The 19706-nt window shown below is 45.9% G+C and overlaps 1 protein-coding gene across 2 annotated transcripts in view; it reads left to right on the top strand.

The window, feature by feature from the left end:
• Positions 1-19706, top strand: part of HK2 (hexokinase 2) — a 76942-nt gene that overhangs the window by 23037 nt on the left and 34199 nt on the right.

Below are 19706 nucleotides of genomic sequence, written 5' to 3'. Positions count from 1 at the left end.
GAAAGCAGGCAATCCTGGCAGTCAGGGGAGAAGCAGATCTGGGCTAGCCGGGCCGGGTACCGCCATCGGCCATTTGTGCCCCATCCATGCCCCGAGAAAGGCTGCTTGGCTCCATTGGGGATTTTACAGCTTCGCCAACAATGCACACCATGAGCGAGATGAATGACAGACGAGCCTAAGATCGTGGCCCATAGGCCAGGGCAGTCATTGTCCCCCTAGCGGGCACATTCCACAGGCTTACTGGAGAAGCAGTGTGGTACGGATCATCCTAGACTGGTTTCTTGAACTCTGTGAAAAAAAAGAGTACTAGAAATCCAAAGGAATGTTGTAGGATGTGAGGAGACCTGGTACCTATTAAAGTCTTAAAGGATCCAAAGTTGTGCAATAAGAACTTGTCAAGCTTTGTTTAATCCCCTCATTTGGGTATAGAGCCTAGTTTATGAGGCATCGCCCAGCAAGGGATTGACTCAAGCTGGAGAAGAGGGTCATAGTGGAGACGCAAGTTGGAAGCGGGTTGGGGCTAAGTCCAGGAGGCCTTGTGTGCATGCCTGAAGTGTTGAGTCTTTCTTTAGTAGCAAGCACTGGGGAGTAGCTGAAGGTTTTTGAGGGGTGTGAGCAGGAGTGTCTGGGTAACCACATCCTCAGCCTCAGCGGTTTATGTAGAATGGAGGGGGGTGGTGATTGATTGGCTGGTAGAGCCCAGGGGACGGCCCTGGTGGAATATAGTGGGCAGAACGGATTCCAAGGTGGTGCCAGGGCCTTGAGCCCAGCTGCTGTCTGGGGGTGGCAGCATCCTCAGAGAGGGGAATGGAACTTTTCTTTCATTTAATCCTTTTCACAATTTCTTTCATTTAATCCTCATAATAACCTTCCATTTTATTTCATTATTATTATTATTTGCTTTTTAGGGCCACACTCATGGCATATGGAGGTTCCCAGACTAGGGGTCAAATCTGAACTATTACGCCAGAGCCACAGCAACACGGAATCCAAACCACGTCTGCAACCTACACCACAGCTCACGGCAATGCCGGATCCTTAACCCACTGAGTGAGGCCAGGGATCAAACCCGCATCCTCATGGATCCTAGTCGGGCTCGTTAACCGTTGAGCCACAAAGGGAACTCCTTATTTTATTATTTTTAATTTTAATTTTTTTGGCCCCAGTATGCTGGATATAGGGTCTCAGTTCCCAGGACAGAGATTGAACCCGGGCTGCAGTGGCAAACGTGCAGAGTCCTAGCCACTAGACTCCTGATAACCCTCTGATTTAGAGATACCGTGACTCTGGGGCTATGAGGGGTGAGGGGTGTGGGGCATGTGGAAGGTGTGAGAAAGTGCCCAAGGGGCAGCTGCCAGGGCTTTGGAGGAGCCAGGAGGCCTGGAGTCTGAGAACCGGAATGAGGCGAGAAGGCCAGGGGACTGCGGAAGCTTCTGCAGAGAAGCCCTGGGGCTGGGGTGGGGGAGGCACAGGACGGGGCTTGTTTGGCACCACAAGCCTTCAGTGTCTCCATCCCCTCTGCATCCCTGAGGCTTACTTGCTGACAGTCTCTGGGGGACTGGCTTGTCTAACAAGACTCTGTACCTAAAAGTAGTAGGTGTTTGCTGAAGCCTTGGGACCCAACCTTGGCCCAGCGCTGCGGGCGTGCCCTTGTTCGGGATTGTTCCTGAGTGTGTGTGTGTCTCAGCCCTTCAAAGAGCTGCTTGAGGTGAGGGCCTCCTCCCGGGTACCCATTGATGCCCTCTAGAAGGGCACCTTTACTGTCCTGCCACTCCCTCCGACTGGCAGCCACACCCGCTTTCATTGTTTTTATTTGACATTCAGATATATTTATTAGCTCCTTGAGGCCAGGGACCTTGTCTTTATTTCAGGCAATATTTTCTAAATATATATTATGGGCTTTTCTGAGCACTTACTTGTAGGGAACTCATTTCCTTTTCATAAAACCCTAAAAGGTAGGTACAAATTTTACCTACTTTTTTTTTTTTTAAAGATGAGGAGTTGGGGAGTTCCCATCATGGTGCAGTGGAAACGAATCCGATTAGGAACCATGAGGTTGTGGGTTCGATCCCTGGCTTTGTTCAGTGGGTTAAGGATCCGGCATTGCTGTGAGCTGTGGTGTATGTTGAAGACATGGCTTGGATCTGGCATTGCTGTGGCTGTGGTGTAGGCTGGCAGCTGGAGCTCTGATTCGACCCCCTAGCCTGGGAACCTCCATATGCTGCAGATGTGGCCCTAAAAAGCAAAAAAAAAAAAAAAAAAAAAAAAAAAAAAAAAAAAAAAAGAAAGAAAGAAAGATGAGGGGTTGCGAGCTTGGATGGTCAGGTAACTTGCCTCAGGTTGCCCAGCTAATGAGAAGCTGAGTCAGGATTCAAACTCATATACCAAAGGTCAGGCATCAAGACAGCACCTGATACATCATGTCTGTATGTGTGCATGCGTATGGATGCTCAGCACCAGTGCACACAGTGTATATTCAGTTGAAATATTTTGAGATGGGGCTGGACTTGGCTCTCTGGCCTGTATTTTAGGCAGTAAGTTTGCTGGGGAAAACTAGGTATGGCACCAACTTTATCTCTTCTCACTGCTTTCCTGAGATTGAAGCACTGAGACCTCCCTCTGCCTCTTAGTTTGCACCGGGGGCTGTACTTTGCTAAACTACTTGGTCATGGAGTCTCTTGCCCTGACCTCTGGCCGGAGTCCTGGGAGCCCATCTTAGGCCTGCCTCTCTGTCCACAGTGAATCTAGTCTCTATGAATTGGGTTGCATGAACTGAGGATAGGAGCCAGCAGCTGACGCCTGCAGCCCTCTTGGGAGTGGAGTTCTGGTGTAAGACTTGGGGGCCGGGCCTCCTTTACACGCAGACATGGGGAGATTTGGAGTTTCTGTTGTGGCTCAGCAGGTTAAGAACCTGACTAGAGTCCATGAAGATGCGAGTTTGATCCCTGGCTTTGCTTAGCAGTGCTGCAAACTGTGGTGTAGGTCACAGATGCTGCTCGGATCTGGTGTTGCCATGGCTGTGGCGTAGGCCTCAGCTGCAGCTCCAGTTTAACTTCTAGCCTGGGAATTTCCATATGCTGCAGGTGTGGCCGGAAAAAAAGAGAGAGAGAGAGAGAGAGAGAGAGAGAGAAAGAAAGAAAGGGGGAGATTTTAAGTGATTTTTGTGATACCCAGAGTGCCTCTGTATAATCTCGGATTCTACAGTGTAAATGGAGATGGTGTGTAAAAGAAATGCTGTGTATTGGAATGTTTTATTCCCTTAATCAGACCTGATGCCTCCTGAAGTACCAGAGACCAGAGAACTCTTTCATTCCTCCCTTGCCGGGGGATCCATGGGCCAGGTCCTCACCCCAGCTCCCTGGGAATCAGCCTTTTCTCCTTTGTAAAAATAAAGAGGTGGATCCAGCAGTCCTGGTCTGTTCTACACATGTCCTAGAATTAGCGTGTCAGCGTACTTAGGCACAACATTCCTGGAATTGCTATTGAGGGAAAAACTCTTAATGTCCACCAGTTAGGCACCGGTCAATTAATGCAGAAAACCGTCCTTTGTAAGCCATCGTAAAACCTTATGTCCTGTAAAATCGTGTATGTATGCGTATATGCAGGTGTATAAAGTCTGAAGGATATATATTGAGCTAGTGGTTTGCCAGGGATGTGAGGTTGGCAGCAACCAGTTCAGTTGAAAATATGTGTATATGACAACTCAGCAGTTCTACTTCCGACTATACCTTGAACCGATTCCCATGTGAATTTGAGGAGACATGTCCAAGAATGCGCGTAGCTGAGATGCTTATAATGACAGCATGTTGGGAACAGTTGATTGTCCATGGGATGGGATACTAGCATATATAGCATGTAGCAGAAGTGTCCGTCTGTAAATAGGGATATACTAAAGAACAATGAGTGAAAAACTGCAAAAGGGCATATACCTCATAGCAGTTGGACGTAATTTTATTATTATTATTATTTTTTCTTTTTTTATTACTCAATGAGTTTATTACATTAGTAGTTGTACAATGATCATCATAATCCAATTTGGTTGGTTTTTTTTTTTTTTTTTGTCTTTTTGCCATTTCTAGGGCCGCTTCCCGTGGCATATGGAGGTTCCCAGGCTAGGGGTCCAATCGGAGCTGTAGCCACCGGCCTACACCAGAGCCACAGCAACGCGGGATCCAAGCCACGTCTGTGACCCAAACTACAGCTCATAGTAACGCCGGATCCCTAACCCACTGAGCAAGGCCAGGGATCGAACCCGCAACCTCATGGTTCCTAGTCGGATTCGTTAACCACTGAGCCACGACGGGAATTCCGGTTGGATGTAATTTTAAAAAATCCCTCAAAGCTATGCTATACGTTGCTCATGGACAGGTACACATCCTAAAATTATTAGAATATGCACCAGAAAGTGTGTACTGGATAAATGATAGGGGTTGCTTCTGGAGAGAGAGCAGGAAAATGGAATGGGGAGGAGAAGACTGGGAATGTCATTGAAAGTGGTCCCCATCAAGGCTTTGAGTTTGTTTTGTTAGTCAGCTTTGTGAGTCATGGAATGTGGCAGTGAGAACCAGTGACTCTTCAGTAGATAAAGCCCATCAAAAATGAAATTCTCCTTTGGCATTCCCATTGTGGTTCAAAGGGTTAAGAACCCGGCATAATGTCTGTGAAGATGCAGATTCGATCCCTGGCCTTGCTCAGTGGGCTAAGGATCCAGTGTTGCCACAAGCTGCAGTGTAAGTTTCAGGTGCAGCTTGAATCTGTGTTGCTGTGGCTGTGGTGTAGGCCTGCAGATCTGAGTTAACCCCTAGCCTGAGAACTTGCATATGTTGCAAGTGTGGCCAGAAAAAGAAAAAAAAATGAAGAAAAATGAAAATTCTTCTTTGTTATTTATTGGCACCTCAGTAAGTTACTGAGAGGAGAGACCAAGGGAGCAGTTGCATGGCATGGAGGGATCCGCTGCCTTTCCCCTGGATGTGGTCACACAGCCCATGAGGCTCGGCTGTGCCCTGTTTGCTGGCGGAGGCTGCAGTCTGGGCACTGTTGCTGCTACTGGCGATCACGCTTCTCTCCCATGGAAGGCCTTTGCTCAGGAGGGGCCTGCCTATGCGAGCCTGCCTCAGAACTTTACCCAGCTCATTTCTTTCCAGCGTTACTTTTCTTTCATACCTGGGAAATTAAGCCTCAGCTCTAAACCTCTGATTTAGAGGCCTTAATTTTAGTGGCTCTCTAACTTTTGGACTACAGACATATGAATACTGAGAAGAAGCACACACATATGAATACTGAGAGACAACTGAAACAAATTTTAGAAACCAATGTTTATTCTTCAACGTGTCACAGTTACATCTATTATCTTCTATTTTTTAAAAAATGTTTCTAGGAGTTCCCGTCGTTGCTCAGTGGTTAACGTGTCCAACTAGGAACCATGAGGTTGCGGGTTCAATCCCTGGCCTTGCTCAGTGGGTTAACGATCCGGCGTTGCCGTGAGCTGTGGTGTAGTTTGCAGACATGGCTTGGATTTGGCGTTGCTGTGGCTCTGGTGTAGGCCGGTGGCTATAGCTCCGATTGGACCCCTAGCCTGGGAACCTCCATATGCCATGGGAGTGGCCCTAGAAAAGGCAGACAAAAAAAAAAAAAAAAATAAGTTTCTAGTCAGGAAGCACTAATTTTTCTTTTTCCGTTTGCTGTGTGAAAGCCACTGTCTTAAATGCTTCTCACCCAGTTGTGTCGTAGTCGGGCATTTGTAAAATTGACTACTTGTTGCCAGAGGTGAGAGGTGATTTCAGGGCCATAAGTGGTGAGGGGTGAAGATCAGAATTCTAGGCTTAAAAGGCTTTGAATTCAAGCTGTGTGCCTTAGAGCTGCTCATTTGTGCCCCGATCCTCCGTTTTTCTCATTTGTAAAAAGGGGAAACATCAGAGTGTTGGCTGTCTGAGAATTAAAGGAGAATTGGTTTGATAACTCTCTCATGTGTATTATAAACCCAGTCCTATGAAGCCCCACAGCAAGCAAGATGCTTGCCCAGAACCGATGTTACTCCCAGCTCCTTTCTTTTGGAGGGAGCAGGTGTGAGGGTTCGTCCTTCTCACCGGAGGACCTGCGTCTGGAGCAAGAACCAGATCCCACCATTCACTTATACAGGTCCCACCATGCCCTTTTTTTTTTTTTTTTTTTTTTTTTGTCTTTTTTCCATTTCTAGAGCCGCTTCTGTGGCATATGGAGGTTCCCAGGCTAGGAGTCTAATTGGAGCTATAGCTGCTGGCCTACACCACAGCCACAGCAACTCTGGGATCTGAGCCACGTCTGCAACCTATGCCACAGCTCACGGCAACACTGGATCCTTAACCCACTGAGTGAGGCCAGGGATCAAACCCGCAACCTCATGGTTCCTAGTCAGATTCGTTAACCATTGAGCCACGACGGGAACCGTTCCCACCATGCATTTACATAGTCCCAGCTCTAGTGGTAGTCAAAGACCTGGTAGAGATTGTGGGAGAGACTGGAAAGGTTCAGGCCATTTGCTTATGGTGGAAGCCTAAAGATAAATGAATCTCCAAATTATGGTTTGAGTTCTCTGTGAGAAGGAAGAGAATGTTAGTAGCCAGAACCCCACGGGGGCTGATTCTAAAATACCCGTGCTTCATGGATTGTGTGGAGCCTGCAGTACAAAGAAACATCGTTGGCACAGATAAAAATGAAATGTTTATAAATGGTCCAAGAATATCTTACTTAGATGACTGAATGTGGTATCAGCTGGGGTAGGTATGCATGTAAAACACGCTCCCATTTGTTTTTTTTCTCTGGAACAGTTTTCAAACAGTGAGAATTATGTAACGAACATCCCTGTACAGCCTACCTAGAGTCTACATTGATATCTTACTAGATGTGTTTTAACATGCTCCCGTCCTTCCATCCATCTGTCTGTCTTGTTTTATTTGAGGCATTGCAAAGTAAATTTCGAAAATCAGTTCATTTCAACCCTAAAACTGCAGCATGCACATTATCAACGAGAGTTCAAGCTTTGCTCTGTTTTCTTTTGATGTAAAATTTTGTATGAGAAGCCCAAGTATCCTCTGAACTGACAAATAACACACCTGTTTAACAACCCCTACCAAGAGAGAGAACATTACCGTCAGCCCAGAAGTCCTTCTGTGCACATACCTTCCCAGGCAATCACTGTCCCCGAGCCTCAGAGGCAATCATTGGATTAAGTTTTCCATATGTATTAGTTTGGCGTGTTCCAGAACTTCCTATACCTACAACCATACGTATTTACTCTTTAAAAAAATTTTGTTTATTAAAGTATAGTTGTTCTACAATATTGTGCCAATTTCTGCTATACAGCAAAGTGACTCAGGCATATCTATGTGTGTATGTGTGTATACATACACATTCTTTTTTAAAAAACCTTCTTTTCCATCGAGGTCTATCCCAGGAGACTGGATATAGTTCCCTGTGCTCTGTAGCAGGACCTTGTGTTTATCCATTCTAAATGGAATAGTTTGCACCTACTAACTTCAAACTCCCAGCCCCGCCCCCCCCCATATAGTATTGATTCTTCGTGCAAGGGCTTCATGTGCCCCTCATAATGTGCCCTTCACCCGTGTTGTGTAGATCAGTAGTTTGTTCCTTTTCGGTTTTTGATTCCATGGTATGGTTGGAATCCTATGTGACATGAATGCTATGGACACCTGAGCTATTTATAATTTTTGCTTATCATGATGAAAGCTGCTATAAGCATTCTTGCACAAGTCCTTTTTTTGGACATGTGTTTTCATTTTCTTGAGTAAACAAGTAGGAGTGGAATTTCTGGGTCATAGTTTGGGATGTGTTTAATTTATAGGCAACTCCCGGACCTTCTCCCAAAAGTGTTTAAAACTTTACACTCCCACTGATGATGTATAAGAGGTCCACTTGCCCATGTCACCAGTATTTATTGTCTGTAACTGCCCCCCACCTTTGGTTTTGGGCACTGCAGAGTTGCATAAAGAAAACGTTCATTTGGAGTTCCCTGGTGGCTCAGCAGGCTAAGGAGCTGGCATTGTCACTGCTGTGGCTCGGGTTCAATCTCTGGCCAGGGAACTTAAGCATTTTATTTTTTTTTGGCACAGCCAAAAAATAAAAGAAAGAAAAAAAAGTATTCATTTGTATCTGCCAGGAGTCATCTCACCATCTCGGCCTCTCTGTAGGCAGCCCTGACCTAAGCAGTGGCCATACATGTGACTGAAGTATCAGCCTCAATCACAGTCCAATGGGGGCCTGGGATCCCCTACATATATTATAGGGATATGACTTTCAGAGGACAGTTCCCTCAAGAGGAAATGCAGGAATAACACACCAGTTAATGAGCACTCACAACGTCTGTGTACATAAATGATCTATTTTACTCTTCACACAAACTCTACAAGAGAGACATTCCCAATTTTTTTTTTTTTTTTTTTTTTTTTTGTTAAGGGCTGCACCCATGGCATATGGAGGTTCCCAGGCTAGGGGTTGAATCAAAGCTACAGCTGCCAGCTTACATCACAGTCGCAGCAACGGGGTGGGGGTGGGGGGATCTGAGCCACGTCTGTGACCTACACCATAGCTCATGACAACACCAGATCCTTAACCCACTGATCGAGGCCGGGGATCAAACCTGTATCCTGATGGATACTAGTTGGGTTTGTTAACCCCTGAGCCACAACGGGAACTCTGGATTCCCAATTTAAAAATAAGGCAAGTGAGGCCAAAAGAGATTGCCAAGGTCACCTGCGGCCAGTTAATGGAGAGTTGGGATTGAAGCATAGGTAGCTTTGACTCCATGACCATAAGATTCATGCTTTACTTTGGCTCATGTTGCTGAACAAAAGTTTCTAAAGCAAATAAGGTTATTATCTTTTTAAATAGACCATAAATATGGATTGATTTTGAAGCATAATAATAAGAAACTCAAGTACAACCCAATTGAAAATCAACATATTCCAGCTGTAGGTTCCAATTTAGAAAAAACCTCTTTGTAGTGTCTTTATTGCCCTCATTGTCTTGGCAGGATTATTTAGATATAAGTGTGTCTTAAAGGCAGAGTGAGGTGAAGGCTTTGCTGTATTGATCTTTTGATACTTCCCCACCTCCCTGAACTGTGAATTATTTTTTACAGCTGAGTGAGTATATCTTCATCCTCGAGTTGGACTTAACTCCCTCGAGAGCAGGGAATGAGGATAATGATGATAAATTTAAAATGTAGGCTTATTTAATGCCAGGAACTATGGTAAGAACTGAATTTGAGCTGTCTCATTACTTTTCACTGGGATCCAATGGTAGACACCTTAAACCCTGTGTTAGAGAAAAGTTAAGTAGATTTAGGGAGATTAGGCAACTTGCCCAAAGTCACGTACTGAGCAAGTGGAAGCATTGGGATTTGAACCCAGCCAGCAGCGTTCCAATGCCTGGGCCCTTAGGCTTATCACTGGTGGTGCATTTTATGCTTATCTACCTCTAGCACTGCTAGCACAGTACGTTCATTCTTCCATTGGTAACTCTGGCCTAGCTGTTCAGTTCATTCAATAGAGTCCTCGCAGAGGCTGGTCCTCTGTAGGCTGGTCCTCTGTGGGGCAGCAGGGTGCCCAGCTGCCTTGTGCCCCACCTTTGAAGAATGAAGATTATCTTGGGGTCATATGGCTTGCATAGATGAAATGATTACTCAATGATACTGGGTCATATCCTGCAACAAGCTCTGATAAAGAGAGACAAGGCTGGTGATAAGTTGCAAGGAGGTTGGTAAAACCCTGAAAGGATCCCTTATCTTGTTTTCTCAGCGTTGCATCATCAGCTGTGCAGTGGAGACTCAGATCAATAGCTGGCATACATGCAGCTTATTAAGTGGATTTATTTACTTTTATTTTAAGGGCCACACTCATGGCATATGGAAGTTCCCAGGCTAGGGGTCCAATCGGAGCTGTAGCTGCTGGCCTACACCACAGCTATAGCAATGCCAGATCCTAGCCGAATCTTCAACCTATACCACAGCTCATGGCAATGACAGATCCTTAACCCACTGAGCAACCAACTGAGTGAGGCCAGGGATCGAACCCACATCCTCATGGATATTAGTTGGGTTTGTTACTGCTGAGCCACAATGGGCACTCCTAATAAGTGGATTTATGTGGTGTCTACAATTTAAGATGAAGATTGTATTGATAAGTAGCCTCCATATAGCGGTAGCTGGAGTTTATTAAACATTTATATGCACCAGGCCTTGTGCTAAACATCTTAGGCATTCATCGCATTGAACCTTAACCCCAAATTGTGTATGTGTGTGTGTCTGTGTCCCTGTGTCCTGGGGAGTGAAACAGATAATGAAATCTAATTATTAAATTTCTTATAATTTACCCAAAAGTATATGGCTAACAACAAAACAGGATTTGAACCAAGGTCAGCTTGCCTGAAAACACACCCATCGCCTATACTGTATTGAAACATAATCATGTTTTAATCCTTTACAGGATTGTTTGACATCTGGGGAGCTAGTATAACATCTCTCTGTGAGTGCCACATATTTTGGGCTTAAGAAACATTACCTAAGTATAAAAGCACCAGCATGGTGCTTTCTGATGGTGTTTTGGGAGCTTTGGGGGGCACTTACTTCCAAAGGGTTCTGTGTTCCAGGCCCCTCCCTTCATTTGGAGCAACATAATTTCTCCACATCTACATTTGGACATTCGGTATCCTGTTGCTTGGAATGGTTTGAAAAGCAACAACACAGAATATCACGTTACCCCCTTCCTTGACTCTACCAGACACCATCCTTTACCGACTGTGATTTGATCCTTTTAATATACCATGTTATTTTATTTTACTTTATTTCCAGGCTTTGGGGTGGAGACTGGCCATTGTATTATATTGGGGTATCTGGAATTTTGGAGCTTACAAAGGGGCAGCCAGGTGTGGTAGTGACTGATGTTGCCAGGTACTTGGGAAATATGTACCTTGAAACCTGTGTCCAGCAAAGTTTGTTTTGCTGGATTGCCTCTCCAAGACCTGAAGATTTTTAGTTGGCCTCTCAAGTGGAGTCCATACCATACATTCTTAGAGCAGTCTGTAGTGGTGTGCTGGAAGGCACTTGATCACAAAGGTTAAGCAAGGTCCCCCTCAACCCAGAACTCCTCCGTGGAAGAAGATCAAAATGTTCAGTGCAGTCACCTGGGGCCCCTGAAAATGTTCTTGCTATGGCAGGGCAGGTAGGAGCAGGTCCCTTTGAGGCCACTGAGTTATTACAGGAACTGTATCTGAAAGTATGTATGTATGTGTCTTCATCCTATCTCAGAGTTCAAGGCTGCATGCCTTTGGCATTGGGTGACAAGGAAGGGCTGATGGCGCTATGGTTGGATCTAACATGGCCCCGGGGTGACCAGCCATCCTGCTCTGCCTGGGAATCTCCAAGTTTTAGGACTGAAAGCCCCATGTCAATCCTGAACAAACCAGGGTGTCTCTGCATGGCCCTGAAAACGAAGCTGTCATCTCTGCTCAGCTGGACTGTATTACAGAGACCCCTCACCAGCCTTCCAGCTCTAGACCCGTATCCTCAATGCCACTGGAGCCTGTTTGAAAATCTGACCTTCTGCTTAAAAACCAAAGTCTTTGGCATGGGCATTGGCTGTGTGCTTGTAGCCGTGCCATGAGAGCCCTGTGTTGCAGACCCTGTTGACATGCTGTTCCCTGAGCATGCCATGAACTGCCACACCTCTATATGTGTCCCCTTTTCTCTGTCTGGCAACTCCAGCCACTAAGCCCTGCTTGCCCTGTGTTGCATCTCAAGAAGCCTCCTTTTTCAGAGCAGAAATAATGACTCCTTCTGTAACACTCTGGTCATGGTACCTGCTACAGTGTACCTACCTCTCCCATCCCCCATCCAAGCAGGGACGAGGTTGCAAACCACACTGGGTGGCTAAGTGGATTTTAGTGACTGTGTTCAAAGCTTAGTGTTGGAATAACTAATCGCAAGTGTATCATTGGTAGGTCCTAGAATAGATTCAGCATTTGACACTCGACAGTGATTTAAAAAACTTTTTTTTTTTTTTTTTTTGCTTTTTAGGGCTGCACCTGCAGCATGTGGAAGTTCCCAGGCTAGGGGTTGAATTGGAGCTGTAGCTGCGGGCCTACACCACAGCCATGGCGACAGCAACACAGGATCTGAGCTGCGTCTGTGACCTGCGTCACAGCTCACGGCAATGCCAGATCTTTAACCCACTGAGCGAGGCCAGGGATCAAACTTGCATCCTCATGGATACTAGTTGGGTTCTTAACCTGCTGAGCCACCACTGGAACTCCTAAAAAATATTTTTAAAGTGGTGGGCCCCACTCCCAACTTTAAACAGATTGGAATCTTTTATGCTGAATGCCATATACAAGACAATTAAGAGTAAGGAAAAGAAATAAAATTGGAAGTGAGGATGTGGGCAGTGAGGCTAAGCCTAGGGTAAGGGCAGACTTTGCCACTTTCAAGGATCCCGAGAACTCTAGGAATGCTGCATCAAATCTACTCAATTAGGAGTTCCCGTTGTGGCTCCGTGGTTAACGAATCTGACTAGGAACCATGAGGTTGCAGGTTTGATCCCTGGCCTTGCTTAGTGGGTTAAGGATCCAGTGTTGCCATGAGCTGTGGTGTAGGTCACAGACGCGGCTTGGATCCTGCTTTGCTGTAGCTCTGGCATAGGCTGGCAGCTACAGTTCTGATTCGACCCCTAGCCTGGGAACCTCCATATGCTGCGGGAGCGGCCCTCGAAATGGCAAAAAAGACCTAAAAAAAAAAAAAAATCTACTCAATTAAAGGGAATCTTCTGGAGGTCCTTCTGAAGAAGCCCATTTAATCACCTGAAGAAGCCCTGGGGTGAGACCAGGCAGGACACTGCCACTTCTGAACACAGCTGCCTTTGATAAAAGGGCACCTCTGCTTAAAAATCCAGAACAAACCCAGACCTGCTCTGTTCGCAGGTCACTCAATGCAGTAGTTGGCACACGGCTCCGAGCTCCTGATGGGAGGAACAGGTGGCGGTCTATTTTAATTAGTGGCAAGGACCTAGTGATCGAAAATAGACTGTTGGAAAATTCAGCTGGCCCTTGCCCCTCACCCCTCACCAAATGCGTGGACATTGTGAACGTGTGATTTGAACAACGCTGGGGATGTGGCCTGCTCACATACATTACTAGTGTCCCCTCAACTGAGATGACAGTGACTATCACATTCAGATGGTTACTTAGAGGCCATTTTATTTAATTAATTTATTTATTTTGTCTTTTTGTCCTTTGAGGGCTGTACCAGCGGCATATGGAGGTTCCCAGGCTAGGGGTGGAATCGGAGCTGTAGCTGCCGGCCTACACCACAGCCACAGCAACGCCAGATCCGAGCCACGTCTGCGACCTATACCACAGAGCACGGCAATGCCAGATCCTTAACCCACGGAGCAAGGCCAGGGATTGAACCCGCAACCTCATGGTTCCTACTTAGATTCGTTTCTGCTGTGCCACAATGGGAACTCTTAGAGGCCATTTTCGTCTCTTCAGCCTTTTCCCTGGGACAGGTGAGTTCCCAGGAGAAATTGAAACTCCTTTATCTTGCTGACCTTATGTATTTGATAAGAGCCTCACTGAAAGTGGGCAGAAATGTAGTCCAGGATGCAAAATGAGTCAGCAAACAACAGCTCGAGTCTTAACTGTTGGGCAATTTGGTGGAGGGTGGTGAGACCTAATGTTCCCATTCCCAGTTCCTCTCGACTGTAAGTATTTTCTTTTCCTTTTCGTTTCTTAGGGCCGCACCCTTGGCATAGGGAGGTTCCCAGGCTAGGGATTGAATCGGAGCTACAGCTGCCAGCCTATGCCACATAGGATTGGAGCCTCACCTGCCACCTACACCACAGCTCACGGCAATGCCAAATCCTTAACCCACTAAGCAAGGCCAGGGATCGAAACTCATGGTTCCTAGTTGGATTTGTTTTCACTGCGCCATGACCGGAACACCCTTGTTTTCTTTTAGTGGAAGCTTGTTACCTCTTCTTTTGTCAGTTTTTGGAGGGGGTTGTTCTTTTTTTTCAAATTGTTATTTTTTTTTAAGGGCCGCACTCAAGGCATATGGAGATTCCCAGGCTAGGGGCCTACTCAGAGCTATAGCTGCCGGCCTTTGCCATAGCCACAGCAATGCTAGATCCAAGCCGCATCTGCAACCTACACCACAGCTCACAGCAACGCTGGATCCTTAACCCCCTGAGCAAGGCCAGGGATCGAACCTGCATCCTCATGGTTCCTAGTCGGATTCACTTTTGTTGCACCATGACGGGAACACATCTTTTTTTAATTAAAAAATTTTTTTTTCTTTTTTGTCTTTTCAGGGCCCCATCTGAGGCATGTGGAGGTTCCCAGTCTAGGGGTCGAATCAGAGCTGTGGCCACTGGTCTACACCACAGCCACAGCAATGCCAGGCCCTGGCCGCATCTGCGACCTACACCACAGCTCACAGGAATGCTGGATCCTTAACCCACTGAGGGAGGCCAGGCCAGGGATTGAACCTGGGTCCTCATGAATGCTTGTCAGATTCGTTTCCGCTGAGCCACGATGGGAACTCCATCCAAAGTCATTTGGAGGGGGATGATCTTAATTAGGAGGATCTTCATCGGAGAGGGCTTGGAGAGTGTCCAGTAAGTTGGGAACAGAGGTTTGGTATAACTGGGTGAGATGGCGCCAATTTGTGCCTACCAAAAAGCCTGCATCGAAAAACTTTCAGTAAGCCCCAGGGTCCTTTGGGGAGAAGGCCGCGTCACCCCTCGCCAGTGGATGTAAGTCTGCTATCTCCCGTTCAAGTTTGAGAGCATTTGGCCCAGAGGGATGGGCTGAAGTTACTGATAAAGATTAGGGCATTATTGCTTTCTTTCTTTCTTTCTTTCTTTCTTTTTTTTTTTTAACCACTTTATGGCTTCTTTACTTCCTTCCTGGATTCTGAGCTTCTAGGAACCAGCATCACAAGAGATATGGGAGGTGCATAGGGACAGGCCTGGGCTTTGGGGGTCAGGTGGGGTCGAATCCAGCAATCATTTATGATGATCTTAACCAAGTGACTCAGCTTCTGAACCACAATGTCACTTCCTTTGCCACCCAGGCCCGCTTAGGGCCTGGGATAACCTCTGAGTTTTATGCTCTTAGCATTTGTTAGTGAAGAATTCCTCTTTTGAGGGTTTAGAGCTTTCTTATGAGTCGCCTTCTTGCTCATTACAGTACAGAACGTTGCTAGAGAGCTGGACATGGATTTAAATATTGGTTTCAATTACTTGACCCGAACCTTGGTTTTCTTATCTGGAAATTGAGATCATAATGTCCAACAGGGGTTGTTGAGGAATATGGAGATAATGCTTATAAACATCACTTAAATATTTCTCGTCTGTTAAAAATATCAACATTGGGCCTTAAATTAACTAAACTAAGTATTTTGACCACATAAAAATTAGATCCTTCCTCATGGCAAAAAATACCATGAGCAAAATTAAAAGATAAACATCCAACTGGAGAAAAAAGTAATTGCAAATATACAACCAACAAAACTATTTTCATTAATATACAAAGAGCTTTCTTAGGTTATTAAGAAAATAATGAGTATTTTAAAAGATCTGAGTAGAACATTCATAGAAAAGGGAATTTACCAAGCTGATAACAATTCAAAGTGTCTAAAGCTACACAAAGAAAAGAAACCAAGTTTAAAAATGAGATACCACTTGGACCTATGAGGTTGGCAAAGATTAATTGTACAAAACATAGGATGAGAGTAAAACCCACCTTTTGGTTTATGCAGAAATTGGAGAGAATTTTTAGGAAGATAATTAGGTTATATCTTTCAAAATAAAAGCAGAAATCCTTAGACCCAGAAATTCACATCCTTTTCTTAGAATGTGTCAGTTAACAGCCTTCCCTGTGTTTTTGTTTTGTTTCGTTTTTTGTTTTTGCCATTTCTAGGGCTGCTCCCCTGGCATATGGAGGTTCCCAGGCTAGGGGTCTAATTGGAACTGCAGCCGCTGGCCTGTGCCAGAGCCACAGCGACGAGGGATCCGAGCCTCGTCTGCAACCTACGTCACAGCTCACGGTAATGCCAGATCCTTAATCCTTTGAGCAAGGCTAGGGATCAAACCCGAAACCTCATGGTTCCTAGTTGGATTTGTTAACCACTCAGCCACGAGGAGAACTCCTCCCCCTTTTTTAATACAAATATATCTAAAGACACTCAAGAAACAGTATAGTGGTTACTTTTAGGGTGTGGAGAAGAAAAGAGATGTTTGCTTTTCATTTTTTCCGCTTTCGTACTATTTATACTTTTAAAAATCAGATGTTTTATTTTATTATTTTTAAAAACTTTAAACTTTTTTCGAGACATAACAGCACGCTTAACAATAAAAGCAATCTGACCTCTGGCCTTATGGTCTCATATATAAATCCCACAGCTGGCACTCAGATATTTTGTTTAACAAATGAACCATCAATGAGCAAATGCAATATGAGATGTTTTCTTAATACGTTGCCTCCAATACCAACTAGAGTCACTCAGCAGAATGATCCCTCTGGAGTCTATTGGGTCGTCTGCCTTGTGGCTGTGTACTTAAGAAACCTGCCGTAGGCATGTTTTCCTGCCCGTCCATTCTGAATGTCCCAGGCACATAGATGCCAGCTGCCTTCACGCCACATCACTTAACAAATATTCCTCAGCTCTGGGCTTCTGGGATGTCCTGGAGGTTTCACAGTCCAGGTAGGGTTCGGGCCAGGAGCAGGACAGAAGTGAGCAGGGAGTGGAAGAGCTGGGGAGAACTAGGAGAGAAGCCACCCCTTATCAAAGGGAAATAACTGTGAGGGCAGCAGCTGTTTCGTGATGGTTTACTCCGTACTTATTCACACATAATATGTTCTGTATTTGACGTTGAGCTCATGAGCTCCCTTGCCACCCCCCGCCCCGCCACCGCCACCGCCCTGCCCCGGAACGTCAGCATCAGAGCCCCGTTCTGCAGGTGAGGTGACAGGCTCAGAGGAGCCATACAGGTAGTCACACAACCGAGCTGGAATTTAAAACACAGCCCGCCTACCTGTCTCTGAGGTTCAGCTCTTAACTCCTGCGCTGTGTGACGGCCTCTCCTGCAGTGTGGAGATGGGCTTTAGGCAGAAGGATCCATCCACTGTCGCAAGAGGTCGCCTTCGGATGTAGCTCCCGCAGTAACCGTGCTAAGCCTGCCTGAGAAATATTGGGCCCTGGAAGGCATAACATCCTTGGCGCAGGTGGTTCATGTGTATTTGTGGGGGTCGGGGCTCCAGGGAGGAGGGACCCGGAGGAATGTCTGTCCTTGTGGCATCTGAAGAGAAATCGAGGAGTGACGTTCCTTTCCCCAGGACGGAACTGTCAGCAGTACTTGCCTATTTGTGGTTTCCCGTCAGTCCATCAGGAAAGACTGCAAAACCACCACCTTTTAAAAAACATTTTTATTTTTAGTAAATTTTATTGGGAGTATAGTTGACTTAACAAAGTGTGTTAGTTTCAGGTGTACAATGAAGTAAACCAGTAATAATACACAGATATCCTTTCCTTTTCAGATTATTTTCCCACTAGATTATTACACAGTATTCAGCGGTACCCTGGGCAGTAGGTTCTTGTTACCCATCTATTTTATATTTGTTTTATATAGAGTAGCATGCATGTGTCAATCCCTAGCCCCTCTTCTCCCACCCACATTACCCCTCTGGTAACCATAAATTTGGTGCAATGCCACCATCCTTTTTTTTAAAATGTTATTTTAATTTTATTATTTTTTAATAATGATTTTTATTTTTTCCGTTATAGCTGGTTTACAGTGTTCTGTCAATTTTCTACTGTACAGCAAGGTGACTCAGTCACACATACATGTACACATTCCATTTTCACACATTATCATGCTCCATCATAAGTGACTAAGTATAGTTCCCAGCACTACACGGCAGGATCTCATTGCTTATCCATTCCAAAGACGATAGTTTGCATCTATTAACCCCAGATTCCCAGTCCATCCCACACCTTCCCCCTCCCCCTTGGCAACCACAAGTCTGTTCTCCAGGTCCATGATTTCCTTTTCTGAAAACCACCATTCTTGATGGAGGTGTCTCCAGTGAATCCATCGGAGCTGGCCTTGAATCATGCCCAGCCAGGGGCAGCCTCACCGCCTCAATCCCCCACGGTCGCCGATTCAGCAGATTGCACGTGTCCTGGGCTGCAGAATGCTGATGCAGACAGTTCATCTTTGATTTTCTTTTTCATCCCCCATGACAACCACTGCATAGTTTTCCCTACAAACTGGCTGATGTCCCACTACCAGGGGAGGGTCAGAACTGGAGGGCTTGGAAAAGTCACCCATGGCCACAGGAGATGGGGCTGAGACTGCCTCAGCCATCTAATGACAGCAGTCAGAGGGCTGGGGGGGGGACCAAACCTCCAAATGTCAGAGAGGGGACTGGAAATTCACACCCCCGAGGAGGAAGGCTGAAGTCAGTGGAGAAGATGCCAGTGGCTGTTCTTGGGCAGGTTTCTTCAGCCTCTTCTCTGAAGGTGCTTTTACTTTTTTCAGTCCTGAGAGGCAGCCCTGACACCGAGACTGAGAGACTCAAGTGTGGGTATCAGGCAGTGTTTGCTGAGAGCCTGGATGCTAAGTTTCTAGTACTTACTGTGTTCTAAGTTCCTGGCATTGTGCTGGGTGCTCGGGGCCCATTATCTGGTTTTCCCCTCACATCGACCACATGGGGTATGGTGTTCCCATTTTAATTAATTAATTAAATCTCTTTTTTTTGCCACCTCATGGCATATGGAGTTCCTGAGCCAGGGGTCAGATCCAAGCTGTAGCTGCTACATTGGCTGCAGCTATGACAATGCCAGATCCCCAACCCACTGTGCCAGACCAGGGATCAAACTTGTGTCCCAGCACTCCCAAGATGCCATAGATCCCTTCACACCACAGTGGGAACTCCATGATATTCCCATTTTAGAGATAAGGTAGTGGGGGCTCAGAGGCTCAGGAATTTGCCGTCCAAGAAGTGGCTGAAGTTTTTGTTTTTTTGGGTTTTTTTTTAATACTTAAAAAAAAATTAGGGAGTTCCCATCGTGGCGCAGTGATTAATGAATCCGACTAGGAACCATGAAGTTGCGGGTTCGGTCCCTGCCCTTGTTCAGTGGGTTGACAATCCGGCGTTGCCGTTGAGCTGTGGTGTAGGTTGCAGAGGCTTGGATCCTGCGTTGCTGTGGCTCTGGCGTAGGCTAGTGGCTACAGCTCTGATTCAACCCCTAGCCTGGGAACCTCCATATGCCATGGGAGCGGCCCAAGAAAAGGCAAAAAGACTAAATAAATAAATAAATTAATTAATTAATTAAAATATAGGAGTTCCCATTGTGGAGCAGCGGAAACGAATCCAACTAGGAAGCATGAGGTTTCGGGTTCAATCCCTGGCTTCGCTCAGTGGGTTAAGGATCCGGTGTTGCCATGAGATGTGGTGTAGGTTGTAAATGCGGCCCGGATCCTGCGTTTCTGTGGCTGTGGTGTAGGCCGGCAGCTGTGGCTCCAATTAGACCCCTCGCCTGGGAACCTCCATATGTGTGTGGGTGCAGCCCTAAAAAAGTCAAAAAAATAAAAGAGTAGCTGATTTACAATGTTGTGCCAATTTCTGAATTTCTGTACAATAAAGTGACC

The sequence above is a fragment of the Sus scrofa genome, chromosome 3, assembly GCF_054392235.1.
Source record: "Sus scrofa isolate SSC_HxYL_T2T_F1_AM1 chromosome 3, Sscrofa_HxYL_maternal_Yorkshire_Landrace_v2.0, whole genome shotgun sequence".
NCBI lineage: Eukaryota > Metazoa > Chordata > Mammalia > Artiodactyla > Suidae > Sus > Sus scrofa.
This window is presented reverse-complemented; position numbering and strand designations above follow the sequence as displayed.